The 25,998-nt window shown below is 43.6% G+C and overlaps 1 protein-coding gene across 5 annotated transcripts in view; it reads right to left on the reverse strand.

Moving 5' to 3' along the window:
* TENM4 (teneurin transmembrane protein 4) overlaps nt 1–25,998 on the reverse strand; it is a 782,056-nt gene that overhangs the window by 614,190 nt on the left and 141,868 nt on the right. For all 5 annotated transcript variants that reach the window (XR_010127599.1, XM_063671257.1, XM_063671258.1 and 2 more), the window contains exon 2: nt 21,985–22,040. The gene's annotated coding sequence lies outside the window, so the exon portion shown is untranslated. The remainder of the gene's footprint in view (nt 1–21,984; nt 22,041–25,998) is intronic.

Raw genomic sequence — 25,998 nt, forward strand, 5'->3', positions numbered from 1 at the left:
TCTGCAGGTGAGAAGACACTGCTGCCCTGCGGCCTGCAAACAAGCAAACCAATTGAGAGCAACACAACTCCACCAGGCAGGTACTCACATCCTTGGTTTCCTCATTTTCCTGCTGGCCTTGTCTCCACTCCCCAGGCCTTCCCTGATTCCTGCCCATCTCTCCAAGATAGAAAAAGGAAGACAGAAAATGCAGCCCAGTAACCATTTCAAAACAGTGACATGATGCTAGAAAACAGTCATTAAGTCCACTGCAGACTTGTTCAAGTTTCCCAAGTCTTGTTGGGTTAAACTTCCAGACCCAGGGCCATCATAGTGCCACAGCTGCAGATGCAGCTCAAGGGCAAATAGAAGTTGGTTCTCCCTGGGTGACAGGTAATCCTTAGCATCCTGTATAGACAGGCCTCCTGGTCCAGCCTAAGACCCTAGCAGAAGGGAGCAGATAACAGGAACATCAGACCATGAATAAATCAAAAGTAATTTCCATTTCTCTTTGGATCATATGGATTTTATGTGGGGGGAAGGTAGAGCACACACGCTTTTCTGATTAATTTTCACTATGCCACCTAAAAACAAGCAGATAAAGAGACTGTAAAGCTGAAAGAGACCCTGGAAGACATCTCACCCACCCTCCTCATTTTAAGGGCAGGAAAATCGAGACCTAGTATGGGAAGGATCCTTGCTGAGAATCATCCTGCTATACTACCTAGGAGACTGGATCTCAGGCCGCTGGCCATTTCATTCAGCCCCAAAGCTGTCGCCAAGTATACTTACACAGTATGCTGTGGCCTTCACTTGCTAATGGCATATTGTATAAGAGATGAGGACAGGAGGGACCTGAAAGCCAGCTCACACTCTGCTCACCCAGCCTTGGGCCCCAGTGCAGGGCTATGTCTGCCTGGAGGAAGGGCATTGTCTTCTAATTTGCACAAAAGGGCTAGCAGGGTCTCCAGGAGGCAGGAAGTGTTCACAGAGGGGGACACTGGAGCCCCAAGATGAGTTTAAGAGCAGAGAAAGAAAGTGCAGATGTTTGGAGGGGGGTGGGAGAATGTGCACAGAGCTACTGCTAGGGATACATCCGGCATGCATCTTTCTCCTAGCGCAGGCCCAGCACCTGCTGATGCCTGGGCCTTTATCCAAGGCCTCTCCAGGAAGACATACCCAGAAACATGTTCTTCGGATCCAATCTTGGAGTAGAAGGTTACAGAACCCACCCCTCCAGGCCTCTCTACAGCTAGGTTCCAATGGCCCTGTCATCCTTACAGGAGACTTTGGGGGCCTCTACCACTGCCATACTCCTTGCTGCTTTGGGGGTACCCTTTGCAGCCTCCCCTCTCCCTCCCAGCAGCCTTTTTTCTCTGCCACCCACATCCTGGGGAGAAGGAAATCACCCAACAGAGAGAAGGGGAGACCTAGCCCAGCTGCTCTGCCCACTCCTGGCAATAACCCCCTCCCCCCATGCCCCCAACTTCTGCTGCTTCATGAAAGGGCTGAAGACATAGATTCCAAATATAGGTACACCCCCACCCCCAATCCTCCTGCCCAGCTAATATTAGCCCTGTTGTAGAATCCACTGACAGCATTATTCCGTTTTTTTGGCTGTGCTGGTGGGAATTCTTCTGCTTACAGTAAGGAGTGAGGCAGGCTGAGCCAGCAAAAGACTGCGGAACACACTGAGCCAAATACCGAGAGAGCTCTGCTACCAGGGACTGTGCCAGGTGATTTATGGAGCTCCTTTTCAGAGACAAGATTTATGATTCTGCGAACAGGAAGTTTTGGGAAATGGGCAGGGCATTGGGATGAGGATGGGTGGTTCTGGCTAATTGAATTTGTCAGCTTCCAGATAGAGGGGGCACTAACAGTTGTTGACGATTTACTCTGAGCCAGGAACACTGCTAAGGATTTCGTGTACACGATTTCATTGTATCTTTACAACAACCCTATGACGAGGTAGAATTATCCCTATTTTACAGATGAAGCATTGAGGCTCAAAGAAGTGAAAGTAACTTGCCCCCTGACAATGTCTAATCAATGCAAAGATGGGATTTGAACCCAGGTCTTTGTGACTCCAAAGCCCTGGCTTTTCACCATGTCATCAGGCCTGTTTGTTTCAACACTGGCAGAAAATCTTTTGAAAATGGTGTGAGTGTGCTACTTCTGCATGGTCCATAGTTAGGGGCAGGGAAGCAAAGTGCTGATTTTGGAGTGAGGGGATGTGAACTGGGGGCCTGCTGCTGTCAGGCAGACTTGGAGTAACTTATTAGGCCTGTCTGAGCCTTGGTTTTTCCACCTAGAAAATAGGGGTGCAGATAGAGAAACCCCAAAGGTGCTTTTGGCCCTGACTCTTGGAGTCTGCATAGTTTTCTGAAGGTCTTCTTTATTTTGATGGCTAGTTCTCACCATCTTGGCCCAGAAATGCAGCTTGAAATGAGCACAGTGGCATGAGGTGAGGGCAGAGAGCAAACTGAACATGTACTGACCAGAAGGCCCCCTAAGCAGCCTTCCTGCTGAGATCTCACTGTCTTGCAACTCCTTTCTACAAAGTGCAAGAGAACAAAAAAGCTAATTCTACCTGAGGCAGCATAGCACAAACAAGGTCCTCCTGGTTTCTCAAGTTCACTCAGAGAAGAAAGAGAAAGCAGATTTGAGAGAGAGCGTATAGATCTGGAGTGACTGGTAATACATGGGGGAAACAGTAGGTATTGATTTCATTCCATTGCTTATTTTCCCACCTTGTTCCAATAAGGATTCAAGGCAGGGGGACTTAGGAGTTGGTGATGCCTAAGGGGTTCACAAGGCTATTCACTGAGAAAGGAATAGAGTCAATGAATATAGCTGATTGAGTTTAGAAACACAATGTTATAAGCTTGTCTCCATCAGGAAAATGAGACTGGCCGGACAAATGGGCTGATTTGTCAATTTGACAGCTGTCCTACTGGCTTATTTTTTGGCACCTGGAGAAATGCAGCCTTTGGGGCAGTCCACCTTGCTGTCAGCATTGTGATTAAAGGCTCAGGAGGAAAGACCAGGGCCTGCTTGCGATGGGGAAGTCAGCGGGAGCGGCTGAGAACCTCTTGAAAGAACTCTCTTCCCAGACTCCAGACATCGGAAGAGCTTTCCCATCAAAGCAGCGCCAGCAGAAGCACCCGAATTCTTGCCACTTCATCTTTGTTGTATTTTATTGACGTTAAACTGGTACTGAAATTTCATTTCCAGAAACCTTTCCTGGACCATTTCTCTGAGGAAAGAAGCTAGCCCATTAGTGAGCCACTCAAGTGGCCCATGGCAGTCTCTCAGGAATTCTCAGAGCTTGCGGCTCCCAAGTGGTGCTGGGTATGTGTGTACATGTGCACGAGTGACAGACAAGCGCAGTGACACTGTCACTATCAGGAAATCACAAACAACAGGATTGTTTTCAAGGTGAGGTTCTGGGCTCTTCATCCTCCAGAAACCAACAGAGCCTAAAGGGAAATCTCACAGGCACGGCCACATGTCCAGACCCAGACAAGCGCACAGGGCCCATGACACAGAAGCACCCAACATGCACCTCTGAGCCCAGACACACGTCTGCTTGCAGGCACGTGCACAGGTGTTTACACCTTTAGATGCCTGCAGAGCCCTCACATCCCAGACACACAGGCACACACTGGGGCCACGGAGGGTGGTCTCTACAAGCTGAAAGTTTACCACATTAGGGACTCCTTGGCTGAGCACCAGATCTGGAGGATTTCCAATCTGATCTCAGAACTCCCTAAAGTGTCAATATGTTCATTTTCACAGCTGTTTCCTCATCACCTTCTTCCCAGAAGGCCTTGGAGAGAGTACTCCAGGCAGAAGATGAGTAACACAGTCCTTTGGGAGCTTACAATCTTCTGAGAGCAGCAACAGGTAAGATGGTGTTAAGGAGAGAGGCAGGCAGGCAGGGAGATGAAGTGTAAACTTTCTCAGGGTCAAGTCTGACTTCTTTACTGTTGGATATCCAGAGCCCAGCAAGGTGGGAGCACCTAGTATAGCTTCATAAATAATTATGTAATGAATTGATTCAGGGCTATTGCAGGCCAACCTTACTTGGTCTCTGTATATGCCTCTCTGCCACCCAGAGTATCATGTCCACACTCCTTATAGCCTGCCTTCCAGGGTCAGAACCTGTCTTCCCACCTCATGTCCTATCCCGCTGCCCCATAACTGCCTCTCTACTCTTTATTCCTGTTCCACTGAGCCTCTCCCCATTTCTCCAGGACTCCAGGGCCTTCCAGGTCTCAAGGCCTTTATGAAGACTTTCCCTCTGCATACTTTTGTCTGGTGAGCTCTTTTTCACCCTTTCAGATGCATATCAAATATCCTTTTGTTATGGTTTGAATGTGTCCTCTCCAAAATTCACTTTGAAACTTGATCCCCAATGCAACAGTATTAAGAGGTGTGACCTTTGGGAGGTGGTTAGGTTATGAGAGCTCTACCCTTGTGAATGGATTAGTGCCTCATAAAAGGGCTGGAGGGAACTAGCTAGGCCCCCTTTTGTTGCCTCTTCTGTTCCCTCTGCCATTTGAGGACACAGTGCTCCTCCCCTCTGGAGGATGTGGCAGCAAAAAGGTGCCATTTTGAAAGCAGAGACCAAGCCCTCACCAAAAATCAAACCTGTTTCATCCTGATCTTAGACTTCCAGTCTCTAGAACTGTGAGAAATAAATTTGTTCTTTATAAATTACCCAACCTCAAGTATTTTGTTACAGCATTATTAATAGCTGAGGATACCAATCTTCTGTAGTTTTCACGGCTCTTCCTTCTCCTTCCCTCTCTTCTCAAGTCACAGTTCACTGCAGCCTCCAAAGGGCTCCAAAAGGCCTACCTTCCTCCTTTTGTGGCCATCTCCCCACAGCAAGTGGCTCCAGCGGGCAGGCATATCCCATTCATTCCAGAGCCTGCCACCCACTAAGTGAAGTTGCTGGAGACCTAGCAAGGTGGCCACAGCTCCAGGGCCTGGCTCTGGGCTTTGTAAGTTGCTCAGCTGGCCCCCTCCCATTTGAGTGGGAACAGGAGAAGCAGTGGATGCCATACATGGGACCACATGGGGAAGGAAGCGAGCCGGAGCACAGACTGTACTACACCTGCTTTAGGGCTGCTGCAATCACCCATGCCTGGCCCCAGGACACATAGGAGGCCATGATTCCCATCTCTCCATGTCCCTGCCTCCGAGCCTGTGGCTCCTGTAGTCACCTGTCCCAATTAACCCTCCTGAAGCTCTTTTCTTGAGAGGCCCCTGGGTATGAAACATCATTAAGGACATATCTCCGCCAGGTTAAACTCCCCAGTGGGAAAGAGATGCTGGTCTACCTTTCAGCTGGAAAATCTGGGACAGCCAGGCTGGGTTAGTGGGAGCAGGAGCTGTGGGCCCTGCCTGCTCCCTTAGGGAAGCCCAAACTAATTAATACCTGGTTGGCCCACTCGGCAAAATAAACACATAAAATGAGATGATTTAACATATTTTTTCTTCATTGATTTATTTAGATTTCTAAAAGGTCACAGTCAATTCATTTTTCCACTGGACAGAAACCTGGAATGAGTAAAGGGTTGAGAGCTGCAAATGAATTCAACTACAAAAACACTGGGCTGTCTTTAGGCGTCAAATGATGGCGTTACGCTCTGCATATAGAGATGAAGGAGATGCAGCTCAGCCTTCCGGGAGCTTCCTTGTTCACATTCAGACTCAAAGGCAACTCCTTAGCACCTCTGATATGCCTAGGAACAGCACAGTGATCATTATACTTACTCCTTTCAGCAATCCCCATAGGGAGGTATTATGATCATTTTTATTTCACAGAGGAGGAGATGGAGACTCAGAAAGTTCACTGATTTGTCTACGGTCAAGCAGCCATTGGGAGAGTTGGGCTTTGAACCCAGGTCTCTGTAGCTCCCAACATTGATAGTCTTATTTTCATAAGAGATGGGTCCATCTTTAGGCCAGTGGAGATTGTTGAAAGTTTTTGGAGAACGCTTTTTTAGTTTTAATTTATCTGACAACCCTACGAAGTAGGCATCAATGTCCTTATTTTATCACTGAGAAAGTGAAATTCAGAGTTATCTGCCCCAGCTTGGAAATCATAGTCAAGATCAGAATTAAAAACTTTTAGTCTGACCTCTTGGTGATGCGGGATGGCTCTCTGTAGGGCCATGGAGGGAAGATAAGACCCCTGGGGGGGTATGCTTGATGACAAGTCCCCAGGAGGCCTGCATCCCATCTAAGGACAATTCTCCAAGGGCTACAATGGCCTTTGTCACCAAATCTCATATCAATTCTGCCTCTCTGGCATAACTGGGTTCTAGAAAAAGGTCCCAAACCATTAAAACCTTTAATGTCCCAGGATAAAGTTCAGACTCCTTCACAAAGCAGATCCTTTAAGGTCCGCCGTCTGAGGTCTCTCCAATTCAGTGCTGTACCTTTGAGCCCTTGTGAATGTCTCTGAATGTGCAGTTAGACTCTGTTCTCACTGAACTGCTGGTTCTGCTTGGGCCTGGAAGGCCCTGTCCCACAGGCCCACTAGGCAGATTCCCATGCATCTTCCATGATTCCATGTGGATCACATTTCCTCTGACATTCCTCTGAACATGTAAAGATGCTGAATATCATTCATCATTAGGGAAATCCAAATCAAAGCCACAATGAGATACCACTTCAAACCCACAAGGAAACAAAAAAGACATAAAAAAGTATTGAAAAGGATGTAAAATGATCTCTCCTTTCTCTACATTTCTGTGGCCCGCTTTATACCTACATTATAGTCTTGATCATGTTTGGTAGCAATTGTTTGTATAGAGTCCAATATCCCTCATCAGATTGGGTGGCCCTTAGGAACACAGACCCAGATGGATTTTTTCTGTGTGACCAGATACTCCAGTACAGGGCCTGGCACAGGAAAGGAGCTTCATAAATCATTGCTGAATGAATTAATGAAGTGACTGCTGAATAAATGAATGGCCACAATTCAAAACTCTCTCTTTTAGAAATGTTCAGGGACTCACATCATTATCTTTACTGCTGAGAAAACTGCTGGCTTCCAGGGTGCAATCTCAAACTCTTGCTTCTCTGTTCTAACCAATTTCAGCCAGGAACATTCTTTCCTCATTTTTATGTGTTAAAAAACAACAAAAACAAACACTCGATTCTTTTGTTAACCTGAATGGCAAGCTATTAATACTTGTGGATAGTTTGATTTTCTAGGAGGACAGGATGGATTCCAGGGGAGATAATGGTGTAAGCATTGGTCTTGTTCAGCATGTGGTCCAGAGGCCAATCTCTTATCTGTTATGAAGGAGAAAGTTTTGCTTCAATGGAGTATTTATTCAGGCATTTGTGTGGAAATATTTAAAATTGGGAAAAAAACTGCAGGAAAAAGGCAGGAATTATAGCATTCTATCCCAGGCTGGGTCCCCAGTATTAAGCACCTTGCCTGGCATGATGGCCAGAGACTCACTGCCCTGCCCATAAGGAAATTTTCAGGCTTCAGTGCAGTGTTGTTTCTGGCATTTGTAGGATGTTGTTGTTGTTGTTGTTTTTCTGATGCAAGCACATGATAGGGCATAACTGTTAGCTGTAGTAAGCCTTGTTCTTATCACCACCTTTTAAAGTTTTCCAAAATACAGTCAAGATTAACACAAATTCTTTATAAAACTCTTACAAGAAATACAAAAGGAGGGAACCCTTCCCAACTCATTCTATGAGACCAGAATTATTCTGATAGTAAAATCAGACAAAGACATCACACACACACACACACACACAAGTACAGATGAATATCTCCCAAAAATAGAAAAGTATAAATTTTTATAAAAATATAAAAATCTTCAATAAGATAGCATTAAATTGAATCCAACAACACGTAAAAAGAACTACACACCATGACCAAGTGGGATTTATCAAGGAATTCAAGGTCGGTTTAACATACAAAAACCAATCAATGTAATAGACCACATTAAGACCATAAAAGACAAAAACCATACGATTATGTCATTAGACATGGAAAAAGCATTTCACAAAATCTAACATCCTTTCGTGACAAAAAACCCAACAAACTATAAATAGAAGAAATCCTTAACTTGATAGAGGCCATCTACAAAAAACTCACATCTAACATTGTACTTAATGGTGGAAGACTAAAAGCTTTCCCCCTAAGATTAGAGACAAGGCAAGGTGACTGCTCTCATCACTTCTTTGAATACTGTACTGGAGGTTCTAACCAGGAAAATTAGTTAACAAAAAGAAATAAAGACACTCAGATTGGAGAAATGAAGAAATAAAACTCTCTCTACTCACCAATGACAAGATCTTATATATAGAAAATCCTAAGGAACCCACAAAAGAGCTATTAGAATAAACAAGTTCAGCAAGTTTGAAGGATACCAGATCAATGTACAATCAGTTATATTTCTATACACTAGCAATGAACAATCCAAAAATGCAATCAAGAAAATAATTCTGTTTATAATAGCATCAAAAAGAATAAAGTATTTAAGAATAAATTTAAAAAAAGAAGTGAAAGACTTGTATACTAAATATTATAAAACAGATTAAAAAGAAATTAAAGCAGCCTTGAATAAATGGGAAGATATCTCATGTTTGTGGATTGGGAGATTTAATATTGTTTGGATAAAAATAGTCCCCAAATTTATTTATAGATTTAATGTATTCCCTAGCAAAATCTCAGCTGGATTTTCTTTTGTAGATATTTACTAGTATATCCTGAAATTTATGTGGAAATGCAAGGAACACAGAATATTCACATAATCCTTAAAAAGAAGAACAAAGTTGGAGGAACCCCACATCTCAATGTCAAAATTTACTATGAAGCTACAGTATTCAAGATAATGTGGTACTGGCATATGAGTAGATATATAGATCAATGGAATCAAATTTAGAGTCTTGAAATAAACCCTCACATTTATAGTCATTTGATTTTTGACAAGAGTACCAAGACAATTCAATAAGGAAAGAAAGTCTTGTCAGGAAATGATGCCAAGATAACTGAATATCCACATGCGAAAGAATGAAGTTTGCTCCAGACCTCACACAAAATACAAGGATTAACTCAAAGTGGATCATAGATCCATGTGTAGATCTAAAAATATAAAACTCTTAATAGAAAACAGGAATAAATTTTCATTACTTTAGATTAAGCTATGGTTTCTTAGATGTGACACCAAAAGCACAAGTGACAAAAGAAAAAATATAGATACATTGGACTCTTTCAAAATGAAAAAGTTTTGTGCTTCAAAGAACATTATCAAGAGAGTAAAAAGACAACTCACAGAATGAGAAAAAATTGCAAATCATATATCAGATAATTGTATCCAGAATATATAAAGAACTCTTATAACTCAACAATAAACAACATAAAACCCAAATTAAAAAATAGGCAAAGGACTTGAATAAATATTTCTCCAAAGAAGACAAGAAAAAAATGCCAATAAGAACATGTAAAGATGCTGAATATTGGCCAGGCACGGTGGCTCACACCTGTAATCCCAGCACACTTTGGGAGGCAGAGGTGGGCATTTCACGAGGTCAAGAGATCAAGACCATCCTGGCCAACATGGTGAAACCCTGTCTGTACTAAAAATACAAAAATAGCTGGGCATGGTGGTGGGCATCTGTAGTCCCAGCTACTTGGGAGGCTGAGGCAGGAGAATTGCTTTAACCTGGGAGGCAGGCAGAGGTTGCAGTGAGCCAAGATCTTGTCGCTGCACTCTAGCCTGGCAACAGAGCAAGACTCAGTCTCAAAAAAAAAAAAGAGATGCTGAATATCATTCATCATTAGGGAAATCCAAATCAAAGCTACAATAAGATACCACTTCGAACCCACAAGGAAATAAAAAAGACATAAAAAGTATTGAAAAGGATGTAAAAAAATTGGAAATGTCATACATTGCTGGTGGTATTGTGAAATGGTGCAGCTATATTTGAAAATAGGTTGGCAGTTACTAAAAACTGCCATACGACCTAGAGTTAATCATAGAGTTGCCATATGACCTAGCAATATCACTGCTAGATATATACCCCAAAGAACTGAAATTTATGTCCACATAAAAACTTGTCCATGAATGTTCATAGCATCATTATTCATAATAGTTAAAAATGGAAATAACCCTAATGCCCATCAACTGATAAATGGATAAACAAAATATGGTATGTGTGTGTGTGGGTGGATATGGGTGTGGGTGTATCAAGAATAAAGTATTGATTCATGCTGTAACATGGATAAACCTTGAAGACATTATGCTAAGTGAAAAAAAAAAAACAACAAAAAACAGACACAAAGGCAACATCTTGTATGATTCCATTTATATAAAATGTTCAGAACAGGCAAGTCCATAAAGAGGGAGAAAGTAGATTAGTGGAGTGGTTGCCAAGGGCTAGGGGGAAGCAGGGTATGGGGAATGACTGCTAATGAGCACAGGGTTTCTTTTTGGGGTGATGAAATGTTCTAAAGTTAGATTGTGGTGATGGTTGCACAACTCTGTGAATAGACTAAAAAAACACTGAAATGTTACTTTAAAAGGGTAAATTTTATAGCACGTGAATTATATCTCAGTAATGCTGCTACAGAAAACATATGCAAGAAAGAGGCTATAGGGAATGTGGAAAAAATGGAAACAGCTGACTTGCTAGAAGTGGTGCAATGAAAGGTGATTGTATTTCTGGTTTTTTTTATTATTGTTTCCATGTTGTTTGCACAATAATAATGTGAAAAAAAGAGAAAGAGAGCCAGAGAAAATGAAGTAGAGAATATGAGCACTCACTTTGGAGTCCAGGAGTCTAAGGCCATCATCCCTTGCTCTACCAGTTACTATGTATTCTGGGTAAGTGGCTTCATGTTTGGCCTCAATTTTTGTTTTCTAGAAGTAGAAATAGGATGGGCATGGTGGCTCATACCTGTAATTCTAGCACTTTGGGAGGTGGAGGCGGGGGGATCACCTGAGGTCAGAAGTTCAAGACCAGCCTGGCCAAAGTGGTGAAACCCCATCTCTACTAAAAATACAAAAAAAAAAAAAAAAAATTAGCTGAGTGTGGTGGTGGACACCTGTAATCCCAGCTGCCCGAGAGGCTGAAGCAGGAGAATTGATTGAACCCAGGAAGCAGAGGTTGCGGTGAGCCGGGGTCGTGCCACAGCACTCCAGCCTGGGCAACAAGAGTGAAATTCTGTCTCAAAAAAAAATTTTTTTTTAAATAGAAGTGGAAATAACACAAACCTTACAGGACTGGTGTGAGGATTACATAAGCAGATATGAAGCAGGTACCCATCGTTCTAATTTTCTTTCATCTTCATTTATTTCCTCAGACAATTATGGAGCATCTATTACATAATTGGGAAATAGATGAATTAAGATTGGACCTCATTCTTAAACATTTTGGAATTTAGAGAGGAAAACAAACACATAAATAAATTTTAAAAGTTCATCAGGAAACTTGATAGCCGCAAATAGCATGTTGGATAAGCTGTCTGCATAGACCAAATACATTCAGGAACTTGTGTTGGGAGCTATTGGTGAAGGGGCCAGACCAAGAAATAAAAACTCACAGGAGACAGAATTTTTCATTGGCATATGTTTGTTGCAAAGTGTGCTTTCATGTGTATTATCACATGCAATTCTCAGAGAATGCTACTAAGGAAAGCAGTATTGCCCTACTTTATAAATGAGAAGACTAAGTCTTGGAGAGGTCATGAGAGTGTTCTGGTTTTATAAAACCAGCACATGGGGCAGGATGCCTTTCACTCTGCCCTGGTGGCCTCTTCTGAACATTCTTGGTTACATGCCACTAGAAAGGAAGATGGAATAGGTGAAGTACCAGAAAATGAAGAGGAATCTTCTCCACATCATGGCTGGTAGAAAGTATTGGGTATGGAACCTAGTCTCCTTAGGGTCCAGTGAGAAAGCGTGCCAGATGATGACCCCCAGACCCACCCAGCCCTGGGTCATCCGACAAAGATTTAATGTAGTCCTTGAGGAAATATCCATGTTCTGTAGATCATGAATGTCTAGTAAACACTTCTTCAGAGACCTCACTAAGTAATGAGTTGGGGGTGAGGAAGGGAAACATGCATCACTTATAGAGCACCTATATTATACTCCTGGTTCCCCAACAAGTAGGGTGCTTGATGCATTATAATGGCCATTTTCAACACTGACACTGAGGTAACACTGAGGACCAGAAAGGTCAAGTGACTGTCTAAGATCACATAGCAAATCTGTAGCAAAAAAGAGAGTGAAGACTCAAATCAGCCCATCTTTTACTCATCATGAGGATTCTAGATTCTTCCCTATGCAAAAAAGTCATTGTCTCAAGGGCAGAGGGTAGAATCAACAAACTGTCAGAGCTCAGAAGTCACACTGCATCAGGAAGCTGTGGGGCCCATGTCTGCTATTTAAGCAACACCAAAAACACATCAGCCCACACCTTAAGGATGAAGGCGTGGGATACTTAGCTGAATATCTGGTACAGAATAGGGGCCTCAGTGGGAACCCCAACAGCCTAATTGATCTTGGTTTCAATGGAATTGGCCCTCAGCTAAAACCAAGAGACCTCTCTTTACCAAATACCTCTTCCTTGAAGGAGAAGGATGGTAGATATAGGAACAGGCATTCAGCACAGAAACCCAGGTTGGTCCCCTTGTGAAACTGCTAGGCTTTTGGCACCTGGCCAGCTGGACTGACCACAGTTCTCATTTATCAAAAGCCATAACCAGCCCATTACTTGGCTTCAGTGTCTCCCCAACCCTTAGACCCTGACAGTGAGTTTGTGATCCCAAAGTCTCCTTACCACTGGAATATCTTCAGAAGTAAATGAAACAGTAAGCTAGTAGACTTAAAAGCCAGGCTATGCCTAGCACTCTATACTCTGCTCAGTGAAAGCAGAAATGTCCCCAACTCACCCACTGGGGTGAAGTAACTTATCACTCTGCAGTTATTCACAGTGACCTGTGGGATTGACAATCAAAGTATGTAGACTTCTCTGCTGATTCCACAGGGAACTCTGGCAAAGCTCAGTAAAGAGAATCTGGATTCATGAAGAAATCATCCCAACAAATATTTCAAAGGTACAGAAGAAAGAGCACAGGCTTTGGGAGACAACAGACCTATGATAAATCCCAGCTTATCTCCAGACCCATGATAATGCCCGGCTCTGTCTCTTGCAAGACGTTACATCTTCTAAAAGCATCTTGAGAGAGCTAAGCATCAGCTTCTTTACTGGCTAATGTGAATGTAATTTGCTGTTTTTATGGAGGCTAGAGGGGCTAAGCAGGTGGACAGATTTAGCGGATGATTGGCAATATAAAACTAGGGGGAAGGAGGGATATCTAAGGTGGACTGCTGGTTGAAATAAGAATGGGTGAGATGACAAGAGAGTGTGTGGTAAATAAAAAAAGAGAAAAAAAAATGAACCATAGGGAAAACTGCATTTACTAGGGTAAGGGGAAAATAAGTCAGAGCTTGAATGAAGTGCGGTAAGAGGGCATCATAAGGAAAAATAAGAGAAAATCTTGTCTCCCAGGAGACATACAGGGAATTGTCTAAGGTTTGCCAACTGTTTGACCTTGAAAGAGCAATCATAAAACTCAAGACTTATTATGACACCATCAATAAATGTTTCCTACACATGTAGAGGGCAAAGGTAGCAAATAGGGTCCTTTTTCATGAGCAAATTCCAGGTGATTGATAATGTTTATCTAAAGTATTGTGTTTGAAAAAATTCTGAGCCCTCATCTGAATGCAGCGGTAGAGAGTTGTTTCAACAGTGGTGTCTGCAGGGGAGTGGGAGAAAAGAATGGCAGCCCACAGGCCAAATGTACTTAATGCTGTGATGTGCCACCCTGACTACTTCCTTTGGGACTGAGACATTCATTCCTCCAGCTGCAGGGACTGTTGCTGTTGGCTGCTGACAGGTATCAGTTGAGTCTCCAGGAATGGTCTTCAGCCCAAGAGAGCTGTCACCTGTGGGCAGTCCACAGCTGTCATTGCAGCGGGCAACAAGGCCAACTCCCTTTGGCTCAGTGTGAGACATCTGAAGACCATCCCAGCTCCAGAGTTCCCTGTGGAATCAGCTGACATTTTTGCTGTGATTACCTTGCAGCTCAACTCGTCCCTTTCTTCCCTTACTCCCTCACAGGTGCTGATCCTAAGAGCATGCTCCAATAAACTTTCTGCATGCAAATCTCTGTCCTAGAGTCTGGTTCTGGAGAATTCAACCTAATACATCAAGTATTTGCCATTCCTGCACAAACTATACCTGTCTCTGCTTAGCTAGTAGCTTGTCATCTGTGTTTACTTATTCCTCAACAAAGGAAGACTCAACGTTAACCAAGGGGAATAATTTGTAATCCATTAGCTTTCTCTTTTTCCCTTGGTGGCAAGGTAATTCAAAGATAAGTTATCGATTCTTTCTTCTCTTTTGCCTAGGTTAGAGGTAAGTTTCTACCTTTCTTCTTTTTTTTTTTTTTTTAAGTAGAGATTGGGTTTTGCCATGTTAGCCAGGCAGGTCTTGAACTCCTGACCTCAGGTGATCCACCCACCTCAGCCTCCCAAAGTGTTGGGATTACAGGCGTGAGCCACTGCTCCCAGCAGTTTCTACTTTAGTTTGGCTTGGAGGCTCTCTATTCTATAAATGATGGGTTGGCTTTATTCCTCTCATTCTCAGTCAGTTCTCCTCCCAGACTCCAACTCTAGAAGAGATAGCATTTATCCGTGACTCACTTTTTAAAATCATTATAGATCAAAGGTGTCAGTAGGAGGATGAAGAATATGTGCTAATAACTCTCATTGGCATAATGCTTTCAATTTATATGTATGTAATATTTTATAAACATAGCAACTCTTTAAGGTTATTATTTCTTTTGAGCAAAAGGAACAGAAAGGCTAAATGATTTCCCAAGTCACCTAGAAGACTTATTGCAGAACCTAGACTAGAATCTGGGTTTTTTGGCATCCGATCAATCCAGTCACAGGCAGAAAGTGTCTACCTCTGCTGCTTTCTTAGAAATCAGTGTGTGATTTCTAGAAAACAATGGAAGTGGCTCAGGAACTCCCCTCACCATCCCTCCCTTTGTATCACTGCAGTATCCGGCGGGTGGTGATCAGATCCTGGAACAAGCACTGATGAGAATCCTGTAATCCCAAAGATGATCTAACCATCCAGTGCTAGAATCCCTGATACCACCACAACAAATGACTGTCTTGTTCCTCTTTGGACCATTTTATTGATGGGAAACTCAATATTGAGAAAGTGGCTTATTCTGTGTTCCCTCATCTGTACAACTGGAATGACACCAAACAGGGAAAGGTGTGACATTTAAATGAGAGAATGAATGCAAAGCACATAGTAGGTACTCATAAGGAATCCTCCCAGAAAAGCTGGCACATCCTGCTCATTTAGAGCTGTTTGTTTGTAAAGGCACAGCTGAGTGAATCTGGGAGCCAGGTCCACAGGCAGGCAATGAAGCATGCTATCTGCCTCCTAAAGAGACAGGCCAGGGGCTGGGATGGAAAAGACAAACTCCAGCTTTCAGATCTGCCACTGCAAGAAAACCAGGGTTTTTGCTGTGGTGGCTCTGGGTGGAGTGGTGATGGTGGTGGGGGCAGGTGGGCAGTAAACAAATAGCCAAACCCCACATAGCCATGTGGATTGGTGACATCCAGGTGACTCTGTGACCCTAGGATGCATGGGGAAGCACAGAAAACCCTTCTCAAAGACAACAAAACTGCTTTAGTTCTGTGTAGCAGTGGCTTGAAGGTTGATCACTGGTATGATGTGCCTAAGTTAGGATGCAGCTGGCATGGAACAGCACAGTTTTCCTCTGTCCAAAGAAGGTTTGCAAACAAGAGTAAAATTCAAAACATTTAATAACTGCTGTGGTACAGGCACACTGCCAATGAGAATGGACATCGGCTACAATCAAACAGCATGGTCATGGGGGTGTGTGCCAGCCAAACATCCACCCTGGCAACAAGGAAGCCCACCGTGCAAACAGGGAGTAGAGGATCTGCAGGGTGGGGGCCTAGAAGTCAGCAGGAAATCTGCCTATCTCCTATGGAAATCCCAGAGAGGATTTCATTAACCTCTCAGGGCCCTGCAGAGCATGATTTAAAAGCCATTGCTGGGGCGAGGGGGTGGAGGTGGGGAAGTAAGTGCCTTCAGTGTCCAGCTTCCAGGCCCAGTATTATTACTCCAGTGTACAGGGCCAGCCTCCAAAAGGGCAAAGCCCTGGTTCCACCCAAAGACAAGTCCATGAAGGCTCTGATAGGTCACTGTGCTATTAATCAGCATACTTCTCCCTCTGCCAACGAGTATTCATATGTAGTCTCCCCAAGCACTTGTTCCTGTTCTAGCTTTTATAGATGAGGTGGCACTAGCACCCTCACTGCAGTCCCAGGACTTAGCACACAGCCTTGATTCATGCAAATGGAGCCCTGGTGCTGGCAGGAGTCAGGGATCAGAATCCTAGTCCTGCCTAGGTAGTCCAGAGCCACTCCAAGCCCCTCTCTTTCCCAGCTCAAATGTGTCTCCCAGCTGCTGGTCTTTCACTAAGAGCACATGTTGCTGCTACCGTCTGGATGAAGTCATAAGGGGTCAATTATCTTGCAGCAATGAAACTGGCATACCATTTCTTCAGCTTGCATAAGATGAAGTTCCACATGATGAAACAAGTCACCGGTCCATGAGGTCTTGGGGGAAGGCACTAGAAGCAAAAGCCCTCCCTTGAGAGCAATGCACCAAGACCTCCCCTTTCTCCTGTCGTCGACCACCAATGAGCATGCTGTAGTGGACTTGCCAAACTCAAGAAATACTCCCAGTAAATTCCACTGAAACATTTCCCCACTGTTTTCCATGGAGCCCAAATGATTGTACCTCTTGAGGCTGATTTTGCCCCTACTTATGTCTTACAAATTGGGTTTGTTCCCCAGGAAGTCACCCTTTTCTTGCTAATTCTACCAGTGGCTTTTCATGCTGTCTTTCATACATAACTACAGCTTCCCAGCCTTCACCAGCTTTGTCTCTTCTAAATGGAAACCTCTCATAGCCCTGCATTAGAAGGCAATGGATTTGAATGACAGCTTTCCAGTAATTCTCTGAAGGAGCCATGGGCATCGGCTGTGGCTAGGGCACATGCAGGAACACCTGCAGGAGGCCAGTATATCTGGGTGAGATATTAAGCACCAAGCTTTCATGTCAGTCAAGCTGGGTCCCATTCCCAGCTCAGCCACTTACCAGCTATGCAACCTGGGAAAGTTATTCAAAACTCTTTAAGGTCTTTTCTTTAGTGTAAAATGGTTTTAATAATAGTATCTATCTTATAGGGTTGCTTTGAGAATTAAAATAATATATATAAGGCACTTAGCACTATGCCTAGCAAATAGCCATGTAGCCATTGTCAATATTGTTAGTCATTCATTTATCAATCAGTTGCTATAAACCCTGTACCCTGTTAAGGGCTGAGACTCCCAGTTTCTGCCCTCAGAAACCTCACAGTCCAATGGGAAAGGACCACAGGAGAACTAGCAGTTAGGATGCAGGATGGTAAGTACTTTATTAATAATCACTTTTTAAAACACTATCACTAATGGGTAACAACCATTTTTTGCTAGCCACTGTGTGCTACATGCTTTATGTAAGTGCATAAGCTTTCTAGTCTAAATACGTGAGTTCAAATCCCAGCATTACCACTGAATAATTATGAAATCTTTGGTATGTTAATTAACTCTCTGACACTTATTCATCTTGTAAATAGGTACAGAAGTTAGAAAAAATAGGATGGGCATGGTGGCTTACACTTGGCAACACAGTGAAACCCCATCTCTACTAAAAATAAAACAATTAGCCAGGCATGGTGGTATATGCCTGCGGTCCTAGCTACTCGGGAGGCTGAGGCAGGAAGTTCACTTGAGCCCAGACGTTCGAGGCTGCAGTGAGCTGTGATCACATTATTGCACTCTAGCCTGGGTGACAGAGCAAAACACTGCCCCTTAAAAAAAAAAAAGGTTAGGAAAAAATTGTATGTAAGATGTCACCAGAGTGTCTCGTATATGGTAGGTGCTTCATAAATGTCTGTTGGCTAGAGTTGAAGTGCAGAGACTAAGGGGTGTTTGGAAAATGCATGCGAGATGGCTATTGTTCCCCAACCCTAGAGAGTCTGTCTGGGTGGCTTTGAAGGCCCGGGAAACATGTCCATCTAGGCTGTGAGGCAGGGCTCTGATGCTCAGTGGCTTACCCAGTTTGGACCCCGTTCTGAGCCAATGACTGCAGCCACAGGGACCAGAGGCTGGCACACCAATGGGGTTTCTGGCAAGAACCAGGCAGAATGTTCTAAATAGGGCAGGCTCTCCAGGACCAAGGTAGATAATGGGCATGGACATGTAGGCAGAAAGAGGTTCTGAGCTCTTCCAAGCATCCCCAGTTTTGCATATCCTAACCTCACATCATTGCCAGGATGGCGTATGCTGTCTCCAGGTCAGGCCTTCAGGGGCTGACCGTAGGCAAGTCACATCATATTTCTCTTTGTCCCAGAGAGAGCAATCCTAGTCCTGTCTTTAATGCATGGCTAATGAAATAATCAAATACAAAAGAACGTTGCAAAATATAAAGCACTACAAAAATAAGGCATTATCACTACTGACATCATTACTACTACTACTGCTGCTACAATTACAGCTACTAATGACCACTATGATTTATCAGTCTCTATGTGTCACTTATACTTTATGGATAATCACAAATCATCCCTACAGCCTATTTAGATAAATGATGAAGAAATTGAGGCTGAAAGAAACAAGGCTACTACCAGCCCCGTTATTGACTTTGCATGAATTTGAAAAAGATGTCTCTTCTTCTGGGCAGATGTAGCCCCTCTGGGACACATGGCTTGGCAGGTGGAATGCAGGCTGGTTTTTAGCCTCCACTAGCCCTTGAATAAGCACGCTTGTGCAGGACACACCCTCAACATCAGTTTTCTGCAATCTCACAGAGAAGGTGAGTAGGCTGGTTCAGTAAGAAGCTAAGTTGGGGGCCAGGCACGGTGGCTTGTGCCTGTAATCCTAGCATTTTGGGAGGATGAGGTGGGCAGATCATCTGAGGTCAGGAGTTTGAGACAAGCCTGGCCAACATGGTGAAACCCTGTCTCTACTAAAAATACAAAAATTAGCTGGGGGAGGTGGCGGCGGTTGCATGTAATCCCAGCTGCTTGGGAGGCTGAGGCAGGAGAATCGTTTGAACCCGGGAGGTAGAGGTTGCGGTGAGCCAAGAATCTGCCACTGCACTCCAGCCTGGGTGACAAGAGTGAAACTCTGTCTCAAAAAAAAAGAAGCTAAGTCAAGACTTAAATGCAGGCATGTTCCATTATACAAAGCATGGATACCCCAAGTGGGCATTTGCTGCCTGGAGCCAGCATCTTCTATGTAGACCACAAACACTGGCTGGCCCTCTGCACACTCAACCCCGTGCTGCTACTGTGGGATGCACAAGGATGACGCAGACAGGAGCCCACACCGCAGGGAGTGCATTGCCTCTGAGAAGCAGCAGAGGTACTCCTGCTCAGAACACACCAGCCACAGAACTGAGACGGTGCCCAGAGAGGAACAAAACCGCACAAACCCAGTCCTGTTTACGTGAATGAACATTCTTGTAGTAGGGCTTGATAAGCCTGTTGCTAAGCCTACCTCTCTTCCTGTCACTGAGCACCTGGCTCTTGGCTCAGGAAAGATAATCACTCTGGGAACCAGCTCTCCTCAGGAGACCTGGCAGAATACTGGCAGTCCAGGGCAAAACCTGCCTTTCAACAGAGCTTCACCTCCTCCCATGTCAGACAAGGGGAAACTCAACCTGTGAAGGAAAGGGTTTGCACACACACAATTCTGCTGAGAGCCTGCAGTAGTAAGTGACCCCCACCCCGGGAAAGGAAGGAGCCCCAGCTCTCCCAGCTCAAAGTGCTTCCTAAACAAAGACCCTAAGTGTCCTGCCGCGACAACTCAAGACATGGGACACTCGGGTTCCAGGAGCACCTGCAGCTATCATCTGTCAGTCCCGACACCAGCACTGTCTGTGCTGAGGTTGAAGCAAAGAGATCAGACAAGCACTGGGGTGGGAGCAGGGGCTGCAGAGGGCAGGTGAAGGGGAAAAGGCTTTGGAAAGACCAATATGAATAGCAGGCATTTTTGTCTGACCCCAAAGAAGAGAGCAAGGGAGAGCTGTGATCTGAGCCAAGATGAAAGAGTGATTGGCCTCCCCTAGTAATCAAAGAGTTTAATGAGGCTTATTAAAAGCCCATTTCTAGGTCTTGTTGAAAAATTACACCCATAAGTGGTTTTTTTTTTTTTTAAATAAGAATTGCCTCCTAGGGATTAAACACACACACACACACACACACACACACACACACTCCCCAACACTCCCCAAAAATCCCATACCCCACACATTCACAGTCACATTCCCGCAAAAGCTGCGTATCATGTACTTTACAGCATTCTAGGTGCATCTACATCAACCACGGTCACAATTCGCAACATACACATATATTGTGAGACAGAAAAGCCAGATCACTGAGGTCATTCATGCACCTTTTGAAATTCCAGACATTGAGGGAACCCTAGAGCTTCATCCTCAACGAGTTGTCATGCACATAAACAAAGAGCATAGCCTCTAATCCACAGCATTCTCTGTGTCTTGCCTGAGGCAAGACAACTCAGCAAAAGCAGAAGATACCATGCTTGGAGTCCAGGATCATTAAGCTTTGGTAAAAAAGCAGCAGTTTTACAGCAAGGTCACTGCACAAGAAGGGGGCGGGCGGTGGGGGCTGTGTCACTCCTTCCACCCATGGTGAATTCTCTCTGATACGCTAAATCCCAGACACTTGGTAGAGCCAGCCCTGGGCCTGGAGCAGGTTTCCCTTGGTTCTCAGCTTACTGCGAGCTCACAGCTGCCTTCACTCTCAGGCGGAGAAAACATTGCTTTCTGGAACAATCAGCTAGATGTAGAAAAGAATCCCTTGCAGAAAATTATCCCACCACCAGAGTGCTGCTAATCTCCCCAACATGATACTCACTGCCAAGGGGAAGAATGCAACAATGACCATTTGGATGCTACAACTACCAGGTGGAACAGTCTGCTGTTATTAGAAACAAATATTTTGGATTTAGTAAATCTGGGTTTCAAGCCTAGCTCTAACCCTTACTCAAGGTATGGCTTTGGCCCACTCTTTCAGCCATCGTTTTCTCCTTTGCAAAATGGCAGGAACAACTTCCTTCTACATTATAGAGTTGTTGGAAAGATCACAAAGTACCCTTCAAACTGTATACCCCAAAGCAGATGCTAGAAATTCTCATAATGAGACAATAATGGGAAAATGGAGGAACTCATTGATTGGGTTGTGAACTCCTCAAGTGCCTATGTTGTATTTATCTTGTTCTCAGTGCCCAGCGCTGAGGCTGGGACTAAATACCCTGGGGAAAAACAGTGTGAAAGAAAGAAAGCAGAATGAGTGAATCTGTGAGTTAAGTGGCTTGCCTAATGTCACAGAGCAGGTCATTGCAGGACTTGAGCCCAGAACTCTTGACCACACTAGTCCAGAGCTCTCTGTTCTTGATGTACCAAAGAGTTGGGTCTATTGAAGGGAGAGTGAGTGTCACAACAACTGCAGCATGGACCAGTTTTCAATAAGCCCCACTATTCCCAGACAAAGACCCAATGTCGGCCATATATGGCCTAAAAGGACTTCACAGACTCACCTGTTAAACATGTCAACTCCACACTGGGAACAAACAGAAGTCACAAGTGCAAGTAATACTCAAATGCCTCAAACTGGCTCATCTTATTTACTGACTCATGCAATACTGACCTGAATTGCACAAAACAGAAAAGTCACAAGCCTGGGACAATGGGTCTGGCAGGGGTTAGGTCGTGCAGACTAGAAGCATATCTTGTTTTGGGTTCACTTTCAGCATCATTACTTACCTACTGACCAAGTGTCTGAGAGATCACTAGCCCTCTCTGATTCTCAGTTTTTCCATCTGCAAAACAAGAAGACAAACACAATTGATTCCTTGAGATCGCTGGACTAAAACGCATCACCGGTTTTATGCCTAGAATTGGTTACCAACTACTTATGATTCCAGGTAAGTGGGAAAACTGTGAGTGGTCAGGGGCTGCAAAATAACTAAAAAAATGAAGTGCAATAATAAATTAAGCATGATAATTAATAGTTATGTGTCAAGCAGGACGCTCGCTGATGGTGCCCAACTCTCAGCACAGAAAATTCAGCCTTCCAATCATTTGGGCACTTTTTATTTTTCATAGATGTCAAAATATAAAAGACCATTAAAAATACCAGGAGAAATAAAGCAAAGAAAAGGGCCACAATCTCAACACATTCATGTCCAACAATTTGGGCTTTTTTTTTTCTTTTTTTTTTTCTTCTATACATAGAGTTTACCATTTTTCAGAGCAGAGGCTATCAAGATATACTATATGAAAAAGCACCATGCCAGCCATGATTTTCCTCTCTTGCCACCTGTGTTAGGCCATGACAGTTGACCATTGCCCTTATTAACTCATTTTCCTTCCCATCCTTTTCATCAGTTTCCCCAAGGCCTTTCCAGGTGTGTGGTCAGGTCTCTGACAGGCACTGTCCATACCTGAGCCCAGAAGAGTGAGAAGTGAGCAACTTTTGGAGCCCTCAGACTGGTCTTTCCCTAGTCTAGGTTCAGTTACCTCATCTGAAAAATAGGGAAACTGGACCGACTGATCACAGATACCCTTTTTAACTTGAAAAAGCAAGGCTAAGGAAAAGAGAAGTAAACTCATATATTTGAGTCCCTACTATGTGACAGCTATTGAGCTAATAATATCTACAGATATGATTTCATGATCCTTATAACCACCCTGGGAGAGTTTATAGGCAAGAAAACTGCAGCTCAGCAAGGCTCAGCGAGCTGTCTAAGGCCTGATGCTGTAATTTTGGTACCCCATTCATATTTTTGCCATATCCATGTGTCACCTCTACTATCATTTACTAATTTTTCCAAATGAATTCATATTTTTTCTTAACTATATTTTTAAATAATTTTCAAAAAATGTTTCTGTAGCTCTCTATTTCTGCCCTTTCTCTCCTATGAAAAGCAACCTTGCCACTAAGATAGGTTCTGTAACAACGTTGCTAACAACATAAAGGAATTTGTCATTAAAACCATTCGGACAATATCTAGGAAGTCATAGGTGTGAGGTGCTATACACACACACACACACACACACAATTTATTAAAATAAATTAGTTTTGGAGTTGAAAACGCTCATCCATGTACTATGCCAACTCCCAGTGGTGCCCCTACTACACTTTGGGGAGCTGGTCTGAAGTCCTTCAATGCACTGTGACTTCAGAACTGAAGTCTTTCATCTTTGAAAGCTGAAATCGTAAAAATGCCTAACACTTAGTCTATGTCAAGAAAGTCACCAGGGTCACACAGCTAGTAACTGAAGGAGCCGGGACTGGGCCCCTGCTTGCCTGCTTCTAACCCACCCCAGTGCCCCAGGAGCACACTCAGTTTCCATCCCCCTCCTCAGACCCCAGATATGCAATTCTGTGCCACCTGGCCACCAATTAAGTTGTTTTCAAATCCAGGCAGGGTCATCCTGTTTTGTTACATTGTCCTCAGCTTTTCCGTAAAGTGACTAGATTATATTGATACTTATTTACATTCCCAAAAGAGTGCTTTGGTATAAAACTGCATAATTTCTAAAACCACATTTTGAAAATATGAACTGAACGTGATTCTTTCTTCAACGATCCAAAATAGTAACTGAGGAAATAGAAAAGGCTGATAACCTAATACCCAGGAATGCCATTGCCACTGCAAATGAGTATAAAATCCCAACCCGGTCAGGGGAAGTGGGAGAAAGTGGCAACGTGACTGTACTGGACACTAATCGAAGCTGTTGTCTAGTGTCTTTCTAAAGCTCTAGGCTTCCATTTCCTGTCATCTGGTTTTAAATTAATTGGCATGAATTTTTTATGACCAGAGAGCAAACAGGTTGAATGTCCCATAGAACTGGGTTGGGCTTGCTTTCTGCTGAGCTCCCCATTTCTGCACTGAATATGAGCTACAAACTATGCAGAAACAGGAACACAAATGGACCCCTGACTATTCATTCTCTGTCCAATGACACCTCTTCCAGGAAGGCTTCTCCCACCAACCTGAGTCAGAATTAGTCCCCCCTCCTCTGGCTTCCCTCAGGGCAACACTTCTTGCAGACTCTGTTACACTGCAGTCATGCATTGTTTTCTTTTTTCAAAAAAAGTATTTTCTTTCTGACTATTCACTAAATACAATAAAAACTCACCTAACACCATCAATATGATTTTAGATATATTTCCTTTTAAGCTTTTTTGTATGAACACTCACACAGACATCCACACAATGTACATTCAGATGCTTTACAAGGTGGGATCATACCATACAAGCTAATTTTAATCTATCTTTAATTTAGTAAAATAGCATGCTTTTAAATTGTTATGTAGATTTATAATTAATCTCCTACTGATGGACATAGCATTGTTTCTAATTTTTCACTAGTGTAAATACTCTAATATCTTTGTACATATTTCTTGTAGGGTTGTTTGATTATATGCTTATACTGTATTGCTTAACATTTTAAAAAATTATAGCTGCTCCTCACCCGAGTGTATCACTTGTCATTTTTACCAGCAGAATATGAGCATGCCAATTCCTCTCACTCTCATAAATATTAGGCATTAGCATACTTTAAAAAATCTCTATTGATGTGTTAGGTAAATTGTACCTAATTATTTTAATCTGCCTCTCTTGAATATCAGTTAAACATCTTTCTCTCGGTTTCTTGGTCATCACACTTCTTCTTTGGGAATTGCATGTTCACTGTGCTTTACTCATTTTGGGTGTTAGTCTCTTTCTGGTTGCTACATAAGGGTTTGCTATTTGTCTTTTACCCTGATTATTTTTAGCTTGCTTCCAGCATGTCTAATCATAGTAAAGGGCACCACCAGAAATCTGGGTACCTGTTTTGACACCCCCTTGCATGTCACTACTCACAGCCAAGCAATCACCAAGTCCTATCAGTTCTACCTCCTAAATACACCTTAATTTGGCTCCTTTCCCTCCCTCTCCATCTCCATGCCCTCATTCATGACACCATCATGTCTCTGGGGGACTTCTGCAGTGGCCTCCCAGTAGTCTCCTACATCTTCTACTCCAATTCTCTCACCACCTGAAGCCAGAAGTATTTTTTTTAATGCAAATTGGGTTATATTTTCTGCCTAAAACTTTCTGACAGTTTCCTATTCTACTGAAGATAAAATCCAAAGTCCTTCATGTGTTCCTTTGCTTCACAAGGCTGCTTCCAGAACCTGGCTTCTGTACTGCTCGGGTATTGCAGATACATCCAACTGCCCCACAGTCTCTGTAATTGAGCCACACTGGCCGCCTTTCAGGTTTGCAAATATCAAGCCCCTGGGTGCTGCTCCCTCGGGCTGAAAGGTTGTTTGCTTTCCTCTCTGCCTGGCTGACCCAAATGAACCCTTCAGGCTTCTCAACTCCAATGCCATCTCCTCTGAGAAGCCCTGAACCCCCAAGTTAAATAAGCCCCTCTGACTATTTACTAGGGTTTCCTTTGCGGCACATTTCACAACTGTACTTAAGCACTGTTTGGCATGGTTGGTTTAATGAGAACCAGGCTGTATGCTCTATGAATGACATGGTTTGGATCTGAGTCCTCACCCAAATCTCATGTCGAATTGTAATCCCCAATGCCACAGGCGGGGCCTAGTGAAAGGTGATTGGATCATGGGGTGGATTCTCATGAATGGTTTAGCACTATCCTCTTAGTACTGTTCTCTTGATGACGAGTGAGTTCTCTTGGCATCACCCCCCTTGCTCCCTCTTCTTCCTCCTGCTCCAGTCATGTGGAGTATCGGCTTCCCCTTTGCCTTCTGCCATG

The sequence above is a fragment of the Pongo pygmaeus genome, chromosome 9, assembly GCF_028885625.2.
Source record: "Pongo pygmaeus isolate AG05252 chromosome 9, NHGRI_mPonPyg2-v2.0_pri, whole genome shotgun sequence".
In the NCBI taxonomy this organism is placed as follows: domain Eukaryota; kingdom Metazoa; phylum Chordata; class Mammalia; order Primates; family Hominidae; genus Pongo; species Pongo pygmaeus.